Source organism: Borostomias antarcticus (genome assembly GCF_949987555.1).
Source record: "Borostomias antarcticus genome assembly, chromosome: 18".
NCBI lineage: Eukaryota > Metazoa > Chordata > Actinopteri > Stomiiformes > Stomiidae > Borostomias > Borostomias antarcticus.
In genome coordinates this window covers 20702465-20727886 of record NC_140251.1, presented here as the reverse complement: position 1 = coordinate 20727886, position 25422 = coordinate 20702465, and positions in this window count along the sequence as shown.

Here is a 25422-nt window from a genome sequence, read left to right as displayed (position 1 = left end):
GCATAGTTGGGATGGACAGTAGCTAGCGCATTGGTTTGATAGTAGCATAGTTGGGATGGACAGTAGCTAGCGCATTGGTTTGATAGCATAGTTGGGATGGACAGTAGCTAGCACATTGGTTTGATAGCAGCATAGTTGGGATGAACAGTAGCTAGCACATTGGTTTGATAGTAGCATAGTTGGGATGGACAGTAGCTAGCGCATTGGTTTGATGGATGGACAGTAGCTAGCACATTGGTTTGATTGCAGCATAGTTGGGATGGACAGTAGCTATTACATTGGTTTGATAGCATAGTTGGGAAGGACAGTAGCTAGCAAATTGGTTTGATAGCAGCATAGTTGGGATGGACTGTAGCTAGCGCATTGGTTTGATAGTAGCATAGTTGGGATGGACAGTAGCTAGCGCATTGGTTTGATAGTAGCATAGTTGGGATGGACAGTAGCTAGCGCATTGGTTTGATAGTAGCATAGTTGGGATGGACAGTAGCTAGCGCATTGGTTTGATAGTAGCATAGTTGGGATGGACAGTAGCTAGCGCATTGGTTTGATGGATGGACAGTAGCTAGCACATTGGTTTGATTGCAGCATAGTTGGGATGGACAGTAGCTAGCACATTGGTTTGATAGTAGCATAGTTGGGATGGATAGTAGCTAGCACATTGGTTTGATAGCATAGTTGGGATGGACAGTAGCTAGCGCATTGGTTTGATAGTAGCATAGTTGGGATGGACAGTAGCTAGCGCATTGGTTTGATAGCATAGTTGGGATGGACAGTAGCTAGCACATTGGTTTGATAGCAGCATAGTTGGGATGAACAGTAGCTAGCACATTGGTTTGATAGTAGCATAGTTGGGATGGACAGTAGCTAGCGCATTGGTTTGATGGATGGACAGTAGCTAGCACATTGGTTTGATTGCAGCATAGTTGGGATGGACAGTAGCTATTACATTGGTTTGATAGCATAGTTGGGATGGACAGTAGCTATTACATTGGTTTGATAGCATAGTTGGGATGGACAGTAGCTAGCACATTGGTTTGATAGTAGCATAGTTGGGATGGACAGTAGCTATTACATTGGTTTGATAGCATAGTTGGGATGGACAGTAGCTAGCACATTGGTTTGATAGTAGCATAGTTGGGATGGACAGTAGCTATTACATTGGTTTGATAGCATAGTTGGGATGGACAGTAGCTAGCAAATTGGTTTGATAGCAGCATAGTTGGGATGGACTGTAGCTAGCGCATTGGTTTGATAGTAGCATAGTTGGGATGGACAGTAGCTAGCGCATTGGTTTGATAGTAGCATAGTTGGGATGGACAGTAGCTAGCGCATTGGTTTGATAGTAGCATAGTTGGGATGGACTGTAGCTAGCGCATTGGTTTGATAGTAGCATATTTGGGATGGACAGTAGCTAGCGCATTGGTTTGATAGTAGCATAGTTGGGATGGACAGTAGCTAGCGCATTGGTTTGATAGTAGCATAGTTGGGATGGACAGTAGCTAGCGCATTGGTTTGATGGATGGACAGTAGCTAGCACATTGGTTTGATTGCAGCATAGTTGGGATGGACAGTAGCTAGCACATTGGTTTGATAGTAGCATAGTTGGGATGGACAGTAGCTAGCACATTGGTTTGATAGCATAGTTGGGATGGACAGTAGCTAGCGCATTGGTTTGATAGTAGCATAGTTGGGATGGACAGTAGCTAGCGCATTGGTTTGATAGCATAGTTGGGATGGACAGTAGCTAGCACATTGGTTTGATAGCAGCATAGTTGGGATGAACAGTAGCTAGCACATTGGTTTGATAGTAGCATAGTTGGGATGGACAGTAGCTAGCGCATTGGTTTGATGGATGGACAGTAGCTAGCACATTGGTTTGATTGCAGCATAGTTGGGATGGACAGTAGCTATTACATTGGTTTGATAGCATAGTTGGGATGGACAGTAGCTAGCACATTGGTTTGATAGTAGCATAGTTGGGATGGACAGTAGCTATTACATTGGTTTGATAGCATAGTTGGGATGGACAGTAGCTAGCAAATTGGTTTGATTGCAGCATAGTTGGGATGGACAGTAGCTAGCACATTGGTTTGATAGTAGCATAGTTGGGATGGATAGTAGCTAGCACATTGGTTTGATAGCATAGTTGGGATGGACAGTAGCTAGCGCATTGGTTTGATAGTAGCATAGTTGGGATGGACAGTAGCTAGCGCATTGGTTTGATAGCATAGTTGGGATGGACAGTAGCTAGCACATTGGTTTGATAGCAGCATAGTTGGGATGAACAGTAGCTAGCACATTGGTTTGATAGTAGCATAGTTGGGATGGACAGTAGCTAGCGCATTGGTTTGATGGATGGACAGTAGCTAGCACATTGGTTTGATTGCAGCATAGTTGGGATGGACAGTAGCTATTACATTGGTTTGATAGCATAGTTGGGATGGACAGTAGCTATTACATTGGTTTGATAGCATAGTTGGGATGGACAGTAGCTAGCACATTGGTTTGATAGTAGCATAGTTGGGATGGACAGTAGCTATTACATTGGTTTGATAGCATAGTTGGGATGGACAGTAGCTAGCACATTGGTTTGATAGTAGCATAGTTGGGATGGACAGTAGCTATTACATTGGTTTGATAGCATAGTTGGGATGGACAGTAGCTAGCAAATTGGTTTGATAGCAGCATAGTTGGGATGGACTGTAGCTAGCGCATTGGTTTGATAGTAGCATAGTTGGGATGGACAGTAGCTAGCGCATTGGTTTGATAGTAGCATAGTTGGGATGGACAGTAGCTAGCGCATTGGTTTGATAGTAGCATAGTTGGGATGGACTGTAGCTAGCGCATTGGTTTGATAGTAGCATATTTGGGATGGACAGTAGCTAGCGCATTGGTTTGATAGTAGCATAGTTGGGATGGACAGTAGCTAGCGCATTGGTTTGATAGTAGCATAGTTGGGATGGACAGTAGCTAGCGCATTGGTTTGATGGATGGACAGTAGCTAGCACATTGGTTTGATTGCAGCATAGTTAGGATGGACAGTAGCTAGCACATTGGTTTGATAGTAGCATAGTTGGGATGGACAGTAGCTAGCACATTGGTTTGATAGCATAGTTGGGATGGACAGTAGCTAGCGCATTGGTTTGATAGTAGCATAGTTGGGATGGACAGTAGCTAGCGCATTGGTTTGATAGCATAGTTGGGATGGACAGTAGCTAGCACATTGGTTTGATAGCAGCATAGTTGGGATGAACAGTAGCTAGCACATTGGTTTGATAGTAGCATAGTTGGGATGGACAGTAGCTAGCGCATTGGTTTGATGGATGGACAGTAGCTAGCACATTGGTTTGATTGCAGCATAGTTGGGATGGACAGTAGCTATTACATTGGTTTGATAGCATAGTTGGGATGGACAGTAGCTAGCACATTGGTTTGATAGTAGCATAGTTGGGATGGACAGTAGCTATTACATTGGTTTGATAGCATAGTTGGGATGGACAGTAGCTAGCAAATTGGTTTGATAGCAGCATAGTTGGGATGGACTGTAGCTAGCGCATTGGTTTGATAGTAGCATAGTTGGGATGGACAGTAGCTAGCGCATTGGTTTGATAGTAGCATAGTTGGGATGGACAGTAGCTAGCGCATTGGTTTGATAGTAGCATAGTTGGGATGGACTGTAGCTAGCGCATTGGTTTGATAGTAGCATAGTTGGGATGGACAGTAGCTAGCGCATTGGTTTGATAGTAGCATAGTTGGGATGGACAGTAGCTAGCGCATTGGTTTGATAGTAGCATAGTTGGGATGGACAGTAGCTAGCGCATTGGTTTGATAGTAGCATAGTTGGGATGGACAGTAGCTAGCGCATTGGTTTGATGGATGGACAGTAGCTAGCACATTGGTTTGATTGCAGCATAGTTGGGATGGACAGTAGCTAGCACATTGGTTTGATAGTAGTATAGTTGGGATGGACAGTAGCTAGCACATTGGTTTGATAGCATAGTTGGGATGGACAGTAGATAGCGCATTGGTTTGATAGTAGCATAGTTGGGATGGACAGTAGCTATTACATTGGTTTGATAGCATAGTTGGGATGGACAGTAGCTAGCACATTGGTTTGATAGCAGCATAGTTGGGATGGACTGTAGCTAGCACATTGGTTTGATAGTAGCATAGTGTGGATGGACAGTAGCTAGCACATTGGTTTGATGGATGGACAGTAGCTAGCACATTGGTTTGATAGTAGCATAGTTGGAATGGACAGTAGCTAGCGCATTGGTTTGATAGTAGCATAGTTGGGATGGACAGTAGCTATTACATTGGTTTGATAGCATAGTTGGGATGGACAGTAGCTAGCGCATTGGTTTGATAGTAGCATAGTTGGGATGGACAGTAGCTAGCGCATTGGTTTGATAGTAGCATAGTTGGGATGGACAGTAGCTAGCGCATTGGTTTGATGGATGGACAGTAGCTAGCACATTGGTTTGATTGCAGCATAGTTGGGATGGACAGTAGCTAGCACATTGGTTTGATAGTAGCATAGTTGGGATGGACAGTAGCTAGCACATTGGTTTGATAGCATAGTTGGGATGGACAGTAGATAGCGCATTGGTTTGATAGTAGCATAGTTGGGATGGACAGTAGCTATTACATTGGTTTGATAGCATAGTTGGGATGGACAGTAGCTAGCACATTGGTTTGATAGCAGCATAGTTGGGATGGACTGTAGCTAGCACATTGGTTTGATAGTAGCATAGTGTGGATGGACAGTAGCTAGCACATTGGTTTGATGGATGGACAGTAGCTAGCACATTGGTTTGATAGTAGCATAGTTGGAATGGACAGTAGCTAGCGCATTGGTTTGATAGTAGCATAGTTGGGATGGACAGTAGCTATTACATTGGTTTGATAGCATAGTTGGGATGGACAGTAGCTAGCGCATTGGTTTGATAGTAGCATAGTTGGGATGGACAGTAGCTAGCGCATTGGTTTGATAGCATAGTTGGGATGGACAGTAGCTAGCACATTGGTTTGATAGCAGCATAGTTGGGATGAACAGTAGCTAGCACATTGGTTTGATAGTAGCATAGTTGGGATGGACAGTAGCTAGCGCATTGGTTTGATGGATGGACAGTAGCTAGCACATTGGTTTGCTTGCAGCATAGTTGGGATGGACAGTAGCTATAACATTGGTTTGATAGCATAGTTGGGATGGACAGTAGCTAGCACATTGGTTTGATAGTAGCATAGTTGGGATGGACAGTAGCTATTACATTGGTTTGATAGCATAGTTGGGATGGACAGTAGCTAGCAAATTGGTTTGATAGCAGCATAGTTGGGATGGACTGTAGCTAGCGCATTGGTTTGATAGTAGCATAGTTGGGATGGACAGTAGCTAGCGCATTGGTTTGATAGTAGCATAGTTGGGATGGACAGTAGCTAGCGCATTGGTTTGATAGTAGCATAGTTGGGATGGACTGTAGCTAGCGCATTGGTTTGATAGCAGCATAGTTGGGATGGACAGTAGCTAGCACATTGGTTTGATAGTAGCATAGTTGGGATGGACAGTAGCTAGCGCATTGGTTTGATAGTAGCATAGTTGGGATGGACAGTAGCTAGCGCATTGGTTTGATAGTAGCATAGTTGGGATGGACAGTAGCTAGCGCATTGGTTTGATGGATGGACAGTAGCTAGCACATTGGTTTGATTGCAGCATAGTTGGGATGGACAGTAGCTAGCACATTGGTTTGATAGCATAGTTGGGATGGACAGTAGATAGCGCATTGGTTTGATAGTAGCATAGTTGGGATGGACAGTAGCTATTACATTGGTTTGATAGCATAGTTGGGATGGACAGTAGCTAGCACATTGGTTTGATAGCAGCATAGTTGGGATGGACTGTAGCTAGCACATTGGTTTGATAGTAGCATAGTGTGGATGGAAAGTAGCTACCACATTGGTTTGATGGATGGACAGTAGCTAGCACATTGGTTTGATAGTAGCATAGTTGGAATGGACAGTAGCTAGCGCATTGGTTTGATAGTAGCATAGTTGGGATGGACAGTAGCTAGCGCATTGGTTTGATGGATGGACAGTAGCTATTACATTGGTTTGATAGCATAGTTGGGATGGACAGTAGCTAGCACATTGGTTTGATAGTAGCATAGTTGGGATGGACAGTAGCTATTACATTGGTTTGATAGCATAGTTGGGATGGACAGTAGCTAGCAAATTGGTTTGATAGCAGCATAGTTGGGATGGACTGTAGCTAGCGCATTGGTTTGATAGTAGCATAGTTGGGATGGACAGTAGCTAGCGCATTGGTTTGATAGTAGCATAGTTGGGATGGACAGTAGCTAGCGCATTGGTTTGATAGTAGCATAGTTGGGATGGACTGTAGCTAGCGCATTGGTTTGATAGTAGCATATTTGGGATGGACAGTAGCTAGCGCATTGGTTTGATAGTAGCATAGTTGGGATGGACAGTAGCTAGCGCATTGGTTTGATAGTAGCATAGTTGGGATGGACAGTAGCTAGCGCATTGGTTTGATGGATGGACAGTAGCTAGCACATTGGTTTGATTGCAGCATAGTTAGGATGGACAGTAGCTAGCACATTGGTTTGATAGTAGCATAGTTGGGATGGACAGTAGCTAGCACATTGGTTTGATAGCATAGTTGGGATGGACAGTAGCTAGCGCATTGGTTTGATAGTAGCATAGTTGGGATGGACAGTAGCTAGCGCATTGGTTTGATAGCATAGTTGGGATGGACAGTAGCTAGCACATTGGTTTGATAGCAGCATAGTTGGGATGAACAGTAGCTAGCACATTGGTTTGATAGTAGCATAGTTGGGATGGACAGTAGCTAGCGCATTGGTTTGATGGATGGACAGTAGCTAGCACATTGGTTTGATTGCAGCATAGTTGGGATGGACAGTAGCTATTACATTGGTTTGATAGCATAGTTGGGATGGACAGTAGCTAGCACATTGGTTTGATAGTAGCATAGTTGGGATGGACAGTAGCTATTACATTGGTTTGATAGCATAGTTGGGATGGACAGTAGCTAGCAAATTGGTTTGATAGCAGCATAGTTGGGATGGACTGTAGCTAGCGCATTGGTTTGATAGTAGCATAGTTGGGATGGACAGTAGCTAGCGCATTGGTTTGATAGTAGCATAGTTGGGATGGACAGTAGCTAGCGCATTGGTTTGATAGTAGCATAGTTGGGATGGACTGTAGCTAGCGCATTGGTTTGATAGTAGCATAGTTGGGATGGACAGTAGCTAGCGCATTGGTTTGATAGTAGCATAGTTGGGATGGACAGTAGCTAGCGCATTGGTTTGATAGTAGCATAGTTGGGATGGACAGTAGCTAGCGCATTGGTTTGATAGTAGCATAGTTGGGATGGACAGTAGCTAGCGCATTGGTTTGATGGATGGACAGTAGCTAGCACATTGGTTTGATTGCAGCATAGTTGGGATGGACAGTAGCTAGCACATTGGTTTGATAGTAGTATAGTTGGGATGGACAGTAGCTAGCACATTGGTTTGATAGCATAGTTGGGATGGACAGTAGATAGCGCATTGGTTTGATAGTAGCATAGTTGGGATGGACAGTAGCTATTACATTGGTTTGATAGCATAGTTGGGATGGACAGTAGCTAGCACATTGGTTTGATAGCAGCATAGTTGGGATGGACTGTAGCTAGCACATTGGTTTGATAGTAGCATAGTGTGGATGGACAGTAGCTAGCACATTGGTTTGATGGATGGACAGTAGCTAGCACATTGGTTTGATAGTAGCATAGTTGGAATGGACAGTAGCTAGCGCATTGGTTTGATAGTAGCATAGTTGGGATGGACAGTAGCTATTACATTGGTTTGATAGCATAGTTGGGATGGACAGTAGCTAGCGCATTGGTTTGATAGTAGCATAGTTGGGATGGACAGTAGCTAGCGCATTGGTTTGATAGTAGCATAGTTGGGATGGACAGTAGCTAGCGCATTGGTTTGATGGATGGACAGTAGCTAGCACATTGGTTTGATTGCAGCATAGTTGGGATGGACAGTAGCTAGCACATTGGTTTGATAGTAGCATAGTTGGGATGGACAGTAGCTAGCACATTGGTTTGATAGCATAGTTGGGATGGACAGTAGATAGCGCATTGGTTTGATAGTAGCATAGTTGGGATGGACAGTAGCTATTACATTGGTTTGATAGCATAGTTGGGATGGACAGTAGCTAGCACATTGGTTTGATAGCAGCATAGTTGGGATGGACTGTAGCTAGCACATTGGTTTGATAGTAGCATAGTGTGGATGGACAGTAGCTAGCACATTGGTTTGATGGATGGACAGTAGCTAGCACATTGGTTTGATAGTAGCATAGTTGGAATGGACAGTAGCTAGCGCATTGGTTTGATAGTAGCATAGTTGGGATGGACAGTAGCTATTACATTGGTTTGATAGCATAGTTGGGATGGACAGTAGCTAGCGCATTGGTTTGATAGTAGCATAGTTGGGATGGACAGTAGCTAGCGCATTGGTTTGATAGCATAGTTGGGATGGACAGTAGCTAGCACATTGGTTTGATAGCAGCATAGTTGGGATGAACAGTAGCTAGCACATTGGTTTGATAGTAGCATAGTTGGGATGGACAGTAGCTAGCGCATTGGTTTGATGGATGGACAGTAGCTAGCACATTGGTTTGCTTGCAGCATAGTTGGGATGGACAGTAGCTATAACATTGGTTTGATAGCATAGTTGGGATGGACAGTAGCTAGCACATTGGTTTGATAGTAGCATAGTTGGGATGGACAGTAGCTATTACATTGGTTTGATAGCATAGTTGGGATGGACAGTAGCTAGCAAATTGGTTTGATAGCAGCATAGTTGGGATGGACTGTAGCTAGCGCATTGGTTTGATAGTAGCATAGTTGGGATGGACAGTAGCTAGCGCATTGGTTTGATAGTAGCATAGTTGGGATGGACAGTAGCTAGCGCATTGGTTTGATAGTAGCATAGTTGGGATGGACTGTAGCTAGCGCATTGGTTTGATAGCAGCATAGTTGGGATGGACAGTAGCTAGCACATTGGTTTGATAGTAGCATAGTTGGGATGGACAGTAGCTAGCGCATTGGTTTGATAGTAGCATAGTTGGGATGGACAGTAGCTAGCGCATTGGTTTGATAGTAGCATAGTTGGGATGGACAGTAGCTAGCGCATTGGTTTGATGGATGGACAGTAGCTAGCACATTGGTTTGATTGCAGCATAGTTGGGATGGACAGTAGCTAGCACATTGGTTTGATAGCATAGTTGGGATGGACAGTAGATAGCGCATTGGTTTGATAGTAGCATAGTTGGGATGGACAGTAGCTATTACATTGGTTTGATAGCATAGTTGGGATGGACAGTAGCTAGCACATTGGTTTGATAGCAGCATAGTTGGGATGGACTGTAGCTAGCACATTGGTTTGATAGTAGCATAGTGTGGATGGAAAGTAGCTAGCACATTGGTTTGATGGATGGACAGTAGCTAGCACATTGGTTTGATAGTAGCATAGTTGGAATGGACAGTAGCTAGCGCATTGGTTTGATAGTAGCATAGTTGGGATGGACAGTAGCTAGCGCATTGGTTTGATGGATGGACAGTAGCTAGCACATTGGTTTGATTGCAGCATAGTTGGGATGGACAGTAGCTAGCACATTGGTTTGATAGTAGCATAGTTGGGATGGACAGTAGCTATTTCATTGGTTTGATAGCATAGTTGGGATGGACAGTAGCTAGCACATTGGTTTGATAGCAGCATAGTTGGGATGGACTGTAGCTAGCACATTGGTTTGATAGTAGCATAGTGTGGATGGAAAGTAGCTAGCACATTGGTTTGATGGATGGACAGTAGCTAGCACATTGGTTTGATAGTAGCATAGTTGGAATGGACAGTAGCTAGCGCATTGGTTTGATAGTAGCATAGTTGGGATGGACAGTAGCTATTACATTGGTTTGATAGCATAGTTGGGATGGACAGTAGCTAGCGCATTGGTTTGATAGTAGCATAGTTGGGATGGACAGTAGCTAGCGCATTGGTTTGATAGCATAGTTGGGATGGACAGTAGCTAGCACATTGGTTTGATAGCAGCATAGTTGGGATGAACAGTAGCTAGCACATTGGTTTGATAGTAGCATAGTTGGGATGGACAGTAGCTAGCGCATTGGTTTGATGGATGGACAGTAGCTAGCACATTGGTTTGATTGCAGCATAGTTGGGATGGACAGTAGCTATTACATTGGTTTGATAGCATAGTTGGGATGGACAGTAGCTAGCAAATTGGTTTGATAGCAGCATAGTTGGGATGGACTGTAGCTAGCGCATTGGTTTGATAGTAGCATAGTTGGGATGGACAGTAGCTAGCGCATTGGTTTGATAGTAGCATAGTTGGGATGGACAGTAGCTAGCGCATTGGTTTGATAGTAGCATAGTTGGGATGGACAGTAGCTAGCGCATTGGTTTGATAGTAGCATAGTTGGGATGGACAGTAGCTAGCGCATTGGTTTGATGGATGGACAGTAGCTAGCACATTGGTTTGATTGCAGCATAGTTGGGATGGACAGTAGCTAGCACATTGGTTTGATAGTAGCATAGTTGGGATGGACAGTAGCTAGCGCATTGGTTTGATAGCATAGTTGGGATGGACAGTAGCTAGCACATTGGTTTGATAGCAGCATAGTTGGGATGAACAGTAGCTAGCACATTGGTTTGATAGTAGCATAGTTGGGATGGACAGTAGCTAGCGCATTGGTTTGATGGATGGACAGTAGCTAGCACATTGGTTTGATTGCAGCATAGTTGGGATGGACAGTAGCTATTACATTGGTTTGATAGCATAGTTGGGATGGACAGTAGCTAGCACATTGGTTTGATAGCATAGTTGGGATGGACAGTAGCTAGCACATTGGTTTGATAGTAGCATAGTTGGGATGGACTGTAGCTAGCGCATTGGTTTGATAGTAGCATAGTTGGGATGGACAGTAGCTAGCGCATTGGTTTGATAGTAGCATAGTTGGGATGGACAGTAGCTAGCGCATTGGTTTGATAGTAGCATAGTTGGGATGGACAGTAGCTAGCGCATTGGTTTGATAGTAGCATAGTTGGGATGGACTGTAGCTAGCGCATTGGTTTGATAGTAGCATAGTTGGGATGGACAGTAGCTAGCGCATTGGTTTGATAGTAGCATAGTTGGGATGGACAGTAGCTAGCGCATTGGTTTGATAGTAGCATAGTTGGGATGGACAGTAGCTAGCGCATTGGTTTGATAGTAGCATAGTTGGGATGGACAGTAGCTAGCGCATTGGTTTGATAGTAGCATAGTTGGGATGGACAGTAGCTATTACATTGGTTTGATAGCATAGTTGGGATGGACAGTAGCTAGCGCATTGGTTTGATAGTAGCATAGTTGGGATGGACAGTAGCTAGCGCATTGGTATGATAGTAGCATAGTTGGGATGGACAGTAGCTAGCGCATTGGTTTGATAGTAGCATAGTTGGGATGGACAGTAGCTAGCGCATTGGTTTGATAGTAGCATAGTTGGGATGGACAGTAGCTAGCGCATTGGTTTGATAGCATAGTTGGGATGGACAGTAGCTAGCACATTGGTTTGATAGCAGCATAGTTGGAATGGACAGTAGCTAGCGCATTGGTTTGATAGTAGCATAGTTGGGATGGACAGTAGCTATTACATTGGTTTGATAGCATAGTTGGGATGGACAGTAGCTAGCGCATTGGTTTGATAGTAGCATAGTTGGAATGGACAGTAGCTAGCGCATTGGTTTGATAGCATAGTTGGGATGGACAGTAGCTAGCACATTGGTTTGATAGCAGCATAGTTGGGATGAACAGTAGCTAGCACATTGGTTTGATAGTAGCATAGTTGGGATGGACAGTAGCTAGCGCATTGGTTTGATGGATGGACAGTAGCTAGCACATTGGTTTGATTGCAGCATAGTTGGGATGGACAGTAGCTATTACATTGGTTTGATAGCATAGTTGGGATGGACAGTAGCTAGCACATTGGTTTGATAGTAGCATAGTTGGGATGGACAGTAGCTATTACATTGGTTTGATAGCATAGTTGGGATGGACAGTAGCTAGCAAATTGGTTTGATAGCAGCATAGTTGGGATGGACTGAAGCTAGCGCATTGGTTTGATAGTAGCATAGTTGGGATGGACAGTAGCTAGCGCATTGGTTTGATAGTAGCATAGTTGGGATGGACAGTAGCTAGCGCATTGGTTTGATAGTAGCATAGTTGGGATGGACTGTAGCTAGCGCATTGGTTTGATAGTAGCATAGTTGGGATGGACAGTAGCTAGCGCATTGGTTTGATAGTAGCATAGTTGGGATGGACAGTAGCTATTACATTGGTTTGATAGCATAGTTGGGATGGACAGTAGCTAGCGCATTGGTTTGATAGCAGCATAGTTGGGATGGACTGTAGCTAGCGCATTGGTTTGATAGTAGCATAGTTGGGATGGACAGTAGCTAGCGCATTGGTTTGATAGTAGCATAGTTGGGATGGACAGTAGCTAGCGCATTGGTTTGATAGTAGCATAGTTGGGATGGACTGTAGCTAGCGCATTGGTTTGATAGTAGCATAGTTGGGATGGACAGTAGCTAGCGCATTGGTTTGATAGTAGCATAGTTGGGATGGACAGTAGCTAGCGCATTGGTTTGATAGTAGCATAGTTGGGATGGACAGTAGCTAGCGCATTGGTTTGATAGTAGCATAGTTGGGATGGACAGTAGCTAGCGCATTGGTTTGATGGATGGACAGTAGCTAGCACATTGGTTTGATTGCAGCATAGTTGGGATGGACAGTAGCTAGCACATTGGTTTGATAGTAGCATAGTTGGGATGGACAGTAGCTAGCACATTGGTTTGATAGCATAGTTGGGATGGACAGTAGATAGCGCATTGGTTTGATAGTAGCATAGTTGGGATGGACAGTAGCTATTACATTGGTTTGATAGCATAGTTGGGATGGACAGTAGCTAGCACATTGGTTTGATAGCAGCATAGTTGGGATGGACTGTAGCTAGCACATTGGTTTGATAGTAGCATAGTGTGGATGGACAGTAGCTAGCACATTGGTTTGATGGATGGACAGTAGCTAGCACATTGGTTTGATAGTAGCATAGTTGGAATGGACAGTAGCTAGCGCATTGGTTTGATAGTAGCATAGTTGGGATGGACAGTAGCTATTACATTGGTTTGATAGCATAGTTGGGATGGACAGTAGCTAGCGCATTGGTTTGATAGTAGCATAGTTGGGATGGACAGTAGCTAGCGCATTGGTTTGATAGCATAGTTGGGATGGACAGTAGCTAGCACATTGGTTTGATAGCAGCATAGTTGGGATGAACAGTAGCTAGCACATTGGTTTGATAGTAGCATAGTTGGGATGGACAGTAGCTAGCGCATTGGTTTGATGGATGGACAGTAGCTAGCACATTGGTTTGATTGCAGCATAGTTGGGATGGACAGTAGCTATTACATTGGTTTGATAGCATAGTTGGGATGGACAGTAGCTAGCACATTGGTTTGATAGTAGCATAGTTGGGATGGACAGTAGCTATTACATTGGTTTGATAGCATAGTTGGGATGGACAGTAGCTAGCAAATTGGTTTGATAGCAGCATAGTTGGGATGGACTGTAGCTAGCGCATTGGTTTGATAGTAGCATAGTTGGGATGGACAGTAGCTAGCGCATTGGTTTGATAGTAGCATAGTTGGGATGGACAGTAGCTAGCGCATTGGTTTGATAGTAGCATAGTTGGGATGGACTGTAGCTAGCGCATTGGTTTGATAGTAGCATAGTTGGGATGGACAGTAGCTAGCGCATTGGTTTGATAGTAGCATAGTTGGGATGGACAGTAGCTAGCGCATTGGTTTGATAGTAGCATAGTTGGGATGGACAGTAGCTAGCGCATTGGTTTGATAGTAGCATAGTTGGGATGGACAGTAGCTATCGCATTGGTTTGATGGATGGACAGTAGCTAGCACATTGGTTTGATTGCAGCATAGTTGGGATGGACAGTAGCTAGCACATTGGTTTGATAGCAGCATAGTTGGGATGGACTGTAGCTAGCACATTGGTTTGATAGTAGCATAGTGTGGATGGACAGTAGCTAGCACATTGGTTTGATGGATGGACAGTAGCTAGCACATTGGTTTGATAGTAGCATAGTTGGAATGGACAGTAGCTAGCGCATTGGTTTGATAGTAGCATAGTTGGGATGGACAGTAGCTATTACATTGGTTTGATAGCATAGTTGGGATGGACAGTAGCTAGCGCATTGGTTTGATAGTAGCATAGTTGGGATGGACAGTAGCTAGCGCATTGGTTTGATAGCATAGTTGGGATGGACAGTAGCTAGCACATTGGTTTGATAGCAGCATAGTTGGGATGAACAGTAGCTAGCACATTGGTTTGATAGTAGCATAGTTGGGATGGACAGTAGCTAGCGCATTGGTTTGATGGATGGACAGTAGCTAGCACATTGGTTTGATTGCAGCATAGTTGGGATGGACAGTAGCTATTACATTGGTTTGATAGTAGCATAGTTGGGATGGACAGTAGCTAGCACATTGGTTTGATAGTAGCATAGTTGGGATGGACAGTAGCTATTACATTGGTTTGATAGCATAGTTGGGATGGACAGTAGCTAGCAAATTGGTTTGATAGCAGCATAGTTGGGATGGACTGTAGCTAGCGCATTGGTTTGATAGTAGCATAGTTGGGATGGACAGTAGCTAGCGCATTGGTTTGATAGTAGCATAGTTGGGATGGACAGTAGCTAGCGCATTGGTTTGATAGTAGCATAGTTGGGATGGACTGTAGCTAGCGCATTGGTTTGATAGTAGCATAGTTGGGATGGACAGTAGCTAGCGCATTGGTTTGATAGTAGCATAGTTGGGATGGACAGTAGCTAGCGCATTGGTTTGATAGTAGCATAGTTGGGATGGACAGTAGCTAGCGCATTGGTTTGATGGATGGACAGTAGCTAGCACATTGGTTTGATTGCAGCATAGTTGGGATGGACAGTAGCTAGCACATTGGTTTGATAGCATAGTTGGGATGGACAGTAGCTAGCACATTGGTTTGATAGCATAGTTGGGATGGACAGTAGCTAGCGCATTGGTTTGATAGTAGCATAGTTGGGATGGACAGTAGCTAGCGCATTGGTTTGATAGCATAGTTGGGATGGACAGTAGCTAGCACATTGGTTTGATAGCAGCATAGTTGGGATGAACAGTAGCTAGCACATTGGTTTGATAGTAGCATAGTTGGGATGGACAGTAGCTAGCGCATTGGTTTGATGGATGGACAGTAACTAGCACATTGGTTTGATTGCAGCATAGTTGGGATGGACAGTAGCTATTACATTGGTTTGATAGCATAGTTGGGATGGACAGTAGCTATTACATTGGTTTGATAGCATAGTTGGGATGGACAGTAGCTAGCACATTGGTTTGATAGTAGCATAGTTGGGATGGACAGTAGCTATTACATTGGTTTGATAGCATAGTTGGGATGGACAGTAGCTAGCAAATTGGTTTGATAGCAGCATAGTTGGGATGGACTGTAGCTAGCGCATTGGTTTGATAGTAGCATAGTTGGGATGGACAGTAGCTAGCGCATTGGTTTGATAGTAGCATAGTTGGGATGGACAGTAGCTAGCACATTGGTTTGATAGTAGCATAGTTGGGATGGACTGTAGCTAGCGCATTGGTTTGATAGTAGCATAGTTGGGATGGACAGTAGCTAGCGCATTGGTTTGATAGTAGCATAGTTGGGATGGACAGTAGCTAGCGCATTGGTTTGATAGTAGCATAGTTGGGATGGACAGTAGCTAGCGCATTGGTTTGATAGTAGCATAGTTGGGATGGACAGTAGCTAGCGCATTGGTTTGATGGATGGACAGTAGCTAGCACATTGGTTTGATTGCAGCATAGTTGGGATGGACAGTAGCTAGCACATTGGTTTGATAGTAGCATAGTTGGGATGGACAGTAGCTAGCACATTGGTTTGATAGCATAGTTGGGATGGACAGTAGCTAGCGCATTGGTTTGATAGTAGCATAGTTGGGATGGACAGTAGCTAGCGCATTGGTTTGAAAGCATAGTTGGGATGGACAGTAGCTAGCACATTGGTTTGATAGCAGCATAGTTGGGATGAACAGTAGCTAGCACATTGGTTTGATAGTAGCATAGTTGGGATGGACAGTAGCTAGCGCATTGGTTTGATGGATGGACAGTAGCTAGCACATTGGTTTGATTGCAGCATAGTTGGGATGGACAGTAGCTATTACATTGGTTTGATAGCATAGTTGGGATGGACAGTAGCTAGCACATTGGTTTGATAGTAGCATAGTTGGGATGGACAGTAGCTATTACATTGGTTTGATAGCATAGTTGGGATGAACAGTAGCTAGCACATTGGTTTGATAGTAGCATAGTTGGGATGGACAGTAGCTAGCGCATTGGTTTGATGGATGGACAGTAGCTAGCACATTGGTTTGATTGCAGCATAGTTGGGATGGACAGTAGCTATTACATTGGTTTGATAGCATAGTTGGGATGGACAGTAGCTAGCACATTGGTTTGATAGTAGCATAGTTGGGATGGACAGTAGCTATTACATTGGTTTGATAGCATAGTTGGGATGGACAGTAGCTAGCAAATTGGTTTGATAGCAGCATAGTTGGGATGGACTGTAGCTAGCGCATTGGTTTGATAGTAGCATAGTTGGGATGGACAGTAGCTAGCGCATTGGTTTGATAGTAGCATAGTTGGGATGGACAGTAGCTAGCGCATTGGTTTGATAGTAGCATAGTTGGGATGGACTGTAGCTAGCGCATTGGTTTGATAGTAGCATAGTTGGGATGGACAGTAGCTAGCGCATTGGTTTGATGGATGGACAGTAGCTAGCACATTGGTTTGATTGCAGCATAGTTGGGATGGACAGTAGCTAGCACATTGGTTTGATAGTAGCATAGTTGGGATGGACAGTAGCTAGCACATTGGTTTGATAGCATAGTTGGGATGGACAGTAGATAGCACATTGGTTTGATAGTAGCATAGTTGGGATGGACAGTAGCTAGCACATTGGTTTGATAGCATAGTTGGGATGGACAGTAGATAGCGCATTGGTTTGATAGTAGCATAGTTGGGATGGACAGTAGCTATGACATTGGTTTGATAGCATAGTTGGGATGGACAGTAGCTAGCACATTGGTTTGATAGCAGCATAGTTGGGATGGACTGTAGCTAGCACATTGGTTTGATAGTAGCATAGTGTGGATGGACAGTAGCTAGCACATTGGTTTGATGGATGGACAGTAGCTAGCACATTGGTTTGATAGTAGCATAGTTGGAATGGACAGTAGCTAGCGCATTGGTTTGATAGTAGCATAGTTGGGATGGACAGTAGCTATTACATTGGTTTGATAGCATAGTTGGGATGGACAGTAGCTAGCGCATTGGTTTGATAGTAGCATAGTTGGGATGGACAGTAGCTAGCGCATTGGTTTGATAGCATAGTTGGGATGGACAGTAGCTAGCACATTGGTTTGATAGCAGCATAGTTGGGATGAACAGTAGCTAGCACATTGGTTTGATAGTAGCATAGTTGGGATGGACAGTAGCTAGCGCATTGGTTTGATGGATGGACAGTAGCTAGCACATTGGTTTGATTGCAGCATAGTTGGGATGGACAGTAGCTATTACATTGGTTTGATAGCATAGTTGGGAAGGACAGTAGCTAGCAAATTGGTTTGATAGCAGCATAGTTGGGATGGACTGTAGCTAGCGCATTGGTTTGATAGTAGCATAGTTGGGATGGACAGTAGCTAGCGCATTGGTTTGATAGTAGCATAGTTGGGATGGACAGTAGCTAGCGCATTGGTTTGATAGTAGCATAGTTGGGATGGACAGTAGCTAGCGCATTGGTTTGATGGATGGACAGTAGCTAGCACATTGGTTTGATTGCAGCATAGTTGGGATGGACAGTAGCTAGCACATTGGTTTGATAGTAGCATAGTTGGGATGGACAGTAGCTAGCACATTGGTTTGATAGCATAGTTGGGATGGACAGTAGATAGCGCATTGGTTTGATAGTAGCATAGTTGGGATGGACAGTAGCTATTACATTGGTTTGATAGCATAGTTGGGATGGACAGTAGCTAGCACATTGGTTTGATAGCAGCATAGTTGGGATGGACTGTAGCTAGCACATTGGTTTGATAGTAGCATAGTGTGGATGGACAGTAGCTAGCACATTGGTTTGATGGATGGACAGTAGCTAGCACATTGGTTTGATAGTAGCATAGTTGGAATGGACAGTAGCTAGCGCATTGGTTTGATAGTAGCATAGTTGGGATGGACAGTAGCTATTACATTGGTTTGATAGCATAGTTGGGATGGACAGTAGCTAGCGCATTGGTTTGATAGTAGCATAGTTGGGATGGACAGTAGCTAGCGCATTGGTTTGATAGTAGCATAGTTGGGATGGACAGTAGCTAGCGCATTGGTTTGATGGATGGACAGTAGCTAGCACATTGGTTTGATTGCAGCATAGTTGGGATGGACAGTAGCTAGCACATTGGTTTGATAGTAGCATAGTTGGGATGGACAGTAGCTAGCACATTGGTTTGATAGCATAGTTGGGATGGACAGTAGATAGCGCATTGGTTTGATAGTAGCATAGTTGGGATGGACAGTAGCTATTACATTGGTTTGATAGCATAGTTGGGATGGACAGTAGCTAGCACATTGGTTTGATAGCAGCATAGTTGGGATGGACTGTAGCTAGCACATTGGTTTGATAGTAGCATAGTGTGGATGGACAGTAGCTAGCACATTGGTTTGATGGATGGACAGTAGCTAGCACATTGGTTTGATAGTAGCATAGTTGGAATGGACAGTAGCTAGCGCATTGGTTTGATAGTAGCATAGTTGGGATGGACAGTAGCTATTACATTGGTTTGATAGCATAGTTGGGATGGACAGTAGCTAGCGCATTGGTTTGATAGTAGCATAGTTGGGATGGACAGTAGCTAGCGCATTGGTTTGATAGCATAGTTGGGATGGACAGTAGCTAGCACATTGGTTTGATAGCAGCATAGTTGGGATGAACAGTAGCTAGCACATTGGTTTGATAGTAGCATAGTTGGGATGGACAGTAGCTAGCGCATTGGTTTGATGGATGGACAGTAGCTAGCACATTGGTTTGCTTGCAGCATAGTTGGGATGGACAGTAGCTATTACATTGGTTTGATAGCATAGTTGGGATGGACAGTAGCTAGCACATTGGTTTGATAGTAGCATAGTTGGGATGGACAGTAGCTATTACATTGGTTTGATAGCATAGTTGGGATGGACAGTAGCTAGCAAATTGGTTTGATAGCAGCATAGTTGGGATGGACTGTAGCTAGCGCATTGGTTTGATAGTAGCATAGTTGGGATGGACAGTAGCTAGCGCATTGGTTTGATAGTAGCATAGTTGGGATGGACAGTAGCTAGCGCATTGGTTTGATAGTAGCATAGTTGGGATGGACTGTAGCTAGCGCATTGGTTTGATAGCAGCATAGTTGGGATGGACAGTAGCTAGCACATTGGTTTGATAGTAGCATAGTTGGGATGGACAGTAGCTAGCGCATTGGTTTGATAGTAGCATAGTTGGGATGGACAGTAGCTAGCGCATTGGTTTGATAGTAGCATAGTTGGGATGGACAGTAGCTAGCGCATTGGTTTGATGGATGGACAGTAGCTAGCACATTGGTTTGATTGCAGCATAGTTGGGATGGACAGTAGCTAGCACATTGGTTTGATAGTAGCATAGTTGGGATGGACAGTAGCTAGCACATTGGTTTGATAGCATAGTTGGGATGGTCAGTAGATAGCGCATTGGTTTGATAGTAGCATAGTTGGGATGGACAGTAGCTATTACATTGGTTTGATAGCATAGTTGGGATGGACAGTAGCTAGCACATTGGTTTGATAGCAGCATAGTTGGGATGGACTGTAGCTAGCACATTGGTTTGATAGTAGCATAGTGTGGATGGACAGTAGCTAGCACATTGGTTTGATGGATGGACAGTAGCTAGCACATTGGTTTGATAGTAGCATAGTTGGAATGGACAGTAGCTAGCGCATTGGTTTGATAGTAGCATAGTTGGGATGGACAGTAGCTATTACATTGGTTTGATAGCATAGTTGGGATGGACAGTAGCTAGCGCATTGGTTTGATAGTAGCATAGTTGGGATGGACAGTAGCTAGCGCATTGGTATGATAGTAGCATAGTTGGGATGGACAGTAGATAGCACATTGGTTTGATAGTAGCATAGTTGGGATGGACAGTAGCTAGCACATTGGTTTGATAGCATAGTTGGGATGGACAGTAGATAGCGCATTGGTTTGATAGTAGCATAGTTGGGATGGACAGTAGCTATTTCATTGGTTTGATAGCATAGTTGGGATGGACAGTAGCTAGCACATTGGTTTGATAGCAGCATAGTTGGGATGGACTGTAGCTAGCACATTGGTTTGATAGTAGCATAGTGTGGATGGAAAGTAGCTAGCACATTGGTTTGATGGATGGACAGTAGCTAGCACATTGGTTTGATAGTAGCATAGTTGGAATGGACAGTAGCTAGCGCATTGGTTTGATAGTAGCATAGTTGGGATGGACAGTAGCTATTACATTGGTTTGATAGCATAGTTGGGATGGACAGTAGCTAGCAAATTGGTTTGATAGCAGCATAGTTGGGATGGACTGTAGCTAGCGCATTGGTTTGATAGTAGCATAGTTGGGATGGACAGTAGCTAGCGCATTGGTTTGATAGTAGCATAGTTGGGATGGACAGTAGCTAGCGCATTGGTTTGATAGTAGCATAGTTGGGATGGACTGTAGCTAGCGCATTGGTTTGATAGTAGCATAGTTGGGATGGACAGTAGCTAGCGCATTGGTTTGATAGTAGCATAGTTGGGATGGACAGTAGCTAGCGCATTGGTTTGATAGTAGCATAGTTGGGATGGACAGTAGCTAGCGCATTGGTTTGATGGATGGACAGTAGCTAGCACATTGGTTTGATTGCAGCATAGTTGGGATGGACAGTAGCTAGCACATTGGTTTGATAGCATAGTTGGGATGGACAGTAGCTAGCACATTGGTTTGATAGCATAGTTGGGATGGACAGTAGCTAGCGCATTGGTTTGATAGTAGCATAGTTGGGATGGACAGTAGCTAGCGCATTGGTTTGATAGCATAGTTGGGATGGACAGTAGCTAGCACATTGGTTTGATAGCAGCATAGTTGGGATGAACAGTAGCTAGCACATTGGTTTGATAGTAGCATAGTTGGGATGGACAGTAGCTAGCGCATTGGTTTGATGGATGGACAGTAACTAGCACATTGGTTTGATTGCAGCATAGTTGGGATGGACAGTAGCTATTACATTGGTTTGATAGCATAGTTGGGATGGACAGTAGCTATTACATTGGTTTGATAGCATAGTTGGGATGGACAGTAGCTAGCACATTGGTTTGATAGTAGCATAGTTGGGATGGACAGTAGCTATTACATTGGTTTGATAGCATAGTTGGGATGGACAGTAGCTAGCAAATTGGTTTGATAGCAGCATAGTTGGGATGGACTGTAGCTAGCGCATTGGTTTGATAGTAGCATAGTTGGGATGGACAGTAGCTAGCGCATTGGTTTGATAGTAGCATAGTTGGGATGGACAGTAGCTAGCACATTGGTTTGATAGTAGCATAGTTGGGATGGACTGTAGCTAGCGCATTGGTTTGATAGTAGCATAGTTGGGATGGACAGTAGCTAGCGCATTGGTTTGATAGTAGCATAGTTGGGATGGACAGTAGCTAGCGCATTGGTTTGATAGTAGCATAGTTGGGATGGACAGTAGCTAGCGCATTGGTTTGATAGTAGCATAGTTGGGATGGACAGTAGCTAGCGCATTGGTTTGATGGATGGACAGTAGCTAGCACATTGGTTTGATTGCAGCATAGTTGGGATGGACAGTAGCTAGCACATTGGTTTGATAGTAGCATAGTTGGGATGGACAGTAGCTAGCACATTGGTTTGATAGCATAGTTGGGATGGACAGTAGCTAGCGCATTGGTTTGATAGTAGCATAGTTGGGATGGACAGTAGCTAGCGCATTGGTTTGAAAGCATAGTTGGGATGGACAGTAGCTAGCACATTGGTTTGATAGCAGCATAGTTGGGATGAACAGTAGCTAGCACATTGGTTTGATAGTAGCATAGTTGGGATGGACAGTAGCTAGCGCATTGGTTTGATGGATGGACAGTAGCTAGCACATTGGTTTGATTGCAGCATAGTTGGGATGGACAGTAGCTATTACATTGGTTTGATAGCATAGTTGGGATGGACAGTAGCTAGCACATTGGTTTGATAGTAGCATAGTTGGGATGGACAGTAGCTATTACATTGGTTTGATAGCATAGTTGGGATGGACAGTAGCTAGCAAATTGGTTTGATAGCAGCATAGTTGGGATGGACTGTAGCTAGCGCATTGGTTTGATAGTAGCATAGTTGGGATGGACAGTAGCTAGCGCATTGGTTTGATAGTAGCATAGTTGGGATGGACAGTAGCTAGCGCATTGGTTTGATAGTAGCATAGTTGGGATGGACTGTAGCTAGCGCATTGGTTTGATAGTAGCATAGTTGGGATGGACAGTAGCTAGCGCATTGGTTTGATGGATGGACAGTAGCTAGCACATTGGTTTGATTGCAGCATAGTTGGGATGGACAGTAGCTAGCACATTGGTTTGATAGTAGCATAGTTGGGATGGACAGTAGCTAGCACATTGGTTTGATAGCATAGTTGGGATGGACAGTAGATAGCACATTGGTTTGATAGTAGCATAGTTGGGATGGACAGTAGCTAGCACATTGGTTTGATAGCATAGTTGGGATGGACAGTAGATAGCGCATTGGTTTGATAGTAGCATAGTTGGGATGGACAGTAGCTATGACATTGGTTTGATAGCATAGTTGGGATGGACAGTAGCTAGCACATTGGTTTGATAGCAGCATAGTTGGGATGGACTGTAGCTAGCACATTGGTTTGATAGTAGCATAGTGTGGATGGACAGTAGCTAGCACATTGGTTTGATGGATGGACAGTAGCTAGCACATTGGTTTGATAGTAGCATAGTTGGAATGGACAGTAGCTAGCGCATTGGTTTGATAGTAGCATAGTTGGGATGGACAGTAGCTATTACATTGGTTTGATAGCATAGTTGGGATGGACAGTAGCTAGCGCATTGGTTTGATAGTAGCATAGTTGGGATGGACAGTAGCTAGCGCATTGGTTTGATAGCATAGTTGGGATGGACAGTAGCTAGCACATTGGTTTGATAGCAGCATAGTTGGGATGAACAGTAGCTAGCACATTGGTTTGATAGTAGCATAGTTGGGATGGACAGTAGCTAGCGCATTGGTTTGATGGATGGACAGTAGCTAGCACATTGGTTTGATTGCAGCATAGTTGGGATGGACAGTAGCTATTACATTGGTTTGATAGCATAGTTGGGAAGGACAGTAGCTAGCAAATTGGTTTGATAGCAGCATAGTTGGGATGGACTGTAGCTAGCGCATTGGTTTGATAGTAGCATAGTTGGGATGGACAGTAGCTAGCGCATTGGTTTGATAGTAGCATAGTTGGGATGGACAGTAGCTAGCGCATTGGTTTGATAGTAGCATAGTTGGGATGGACAGTAGCTAGCGCATTGGTTTGATAGTAGCATAGTTGGGATGGACAGTAGCTAGCGCATTGGTTTGATGGATGGACAGTAGCTAGCACATTGGTTTGATTGCAGCATAGTTGGGATGGACAGTAGCTAGCACATTGGTTTGATAGTAGCATAGTTGGGATGGATAGTAGCTAGCACATTGGTTTGATAGCATAGTTGGGATGGACAGTAGCTAGCGCATTGGTTTGATAGTAGCATAGTTGGGATGGACAGTAGCTAGCGCATTGGTTTGATAGCATAGTTGGGATGGACAGTAGCTAGCACATTGGTTTGATAGCAGCATAGTTGGGATGAACAGTAGCTAGCACATTGGTTTGATAGTAGCATAGTTGGGATGGACAGTAGCTAGCGCATTGGTTTGATGGATGGACAGTAGCTAGCACATTGGTTTGATAGCATAGTTGGGATGGACAGTAGCTATTACATTGGTTTGATAGCATAGTTGGGATGGACAGTAGCTATTACATTGGTTTGATAGCATAGTTGGGATGGACAGTAGCTAGCACATTGGTTTGATAGTAGCATAGTTGGGATGGACAGTAGCTATTACATTGGTTTGATAGCATAGTTGGGATGGACAGTAGCTAGCACATTGGTTTGATAGTAGCATAGTTGGGATGGACAGTAGCTATTACATTGGTTTGATAGCATAGTTGGGATGGACAGTAGCTAGCAAATTGGTTTGATAGTAGCATATTTGGGATGGACAGTAGCTAGCGCATTGGTTTGATAGTAGCATAGTTGGGATGGACAGTAGCTAGCGCATTGGTTTGATAGTAGCATAGTTGGGATGGACAGTAGCTAGCGCATTGGTTTGATGGATGGACAGTAGCTAGCACATTGGTTTGATTGCAGCATAGTTGGGATGGACAGTAGCTAGCACATTGGTTTGATAGTAGCATAGTTGGGATGGACAGTAGCTAGCACATTGGTTTGATAGCATAGTTGGGATGGACAGTAGCTAGCGCATTGGTTTGATAGTAGCATAGTTGGGATGGACAGTAGCTAGCGCATTGGTTTGATAGCATAGTTGGGATGGACAGTAGCTAGCACATTGGTTTGATAGCAGCATAGTTGGGATGAACAGTAGCTAGCACATTGGTTTGATAGTAGCATAGTTGGGATGGACAGTAGCTAGCGCATTGGTTTGATGGATGGACAGTAGCTAGCACATTGGTTTGATTGCAGCATAGTTGGGATGGACAGTAGCTATTACATTGGTTTGATAGCATAGTTGGGATGGACAGTAGCTAGCACATTGGTTTGATAGTAGCATAGTTGGGATGGACAGTAGCTATTACATTGGTTTGATAGCATAGTTGGGATGGACAGTAGCTAGCAAATTGGTTTGATAGCAGCATAGTTGGGATGGACTGTAGCTAGCGCATTGGTTTGATAGTAGCATAGTTGGGATGGACAGTAGCTAGCGCATTGGTTTGATAGTAGCATAGTTGGGATGGACAGTAGCTAGCGCATTGGTTTGATAGTAGCATAGTTGGGATGGACTGTAGCTAGCGCATTGGTTTGATAGTAGCATAGTTGGGATGGACAGTAGCTAGCGCATTG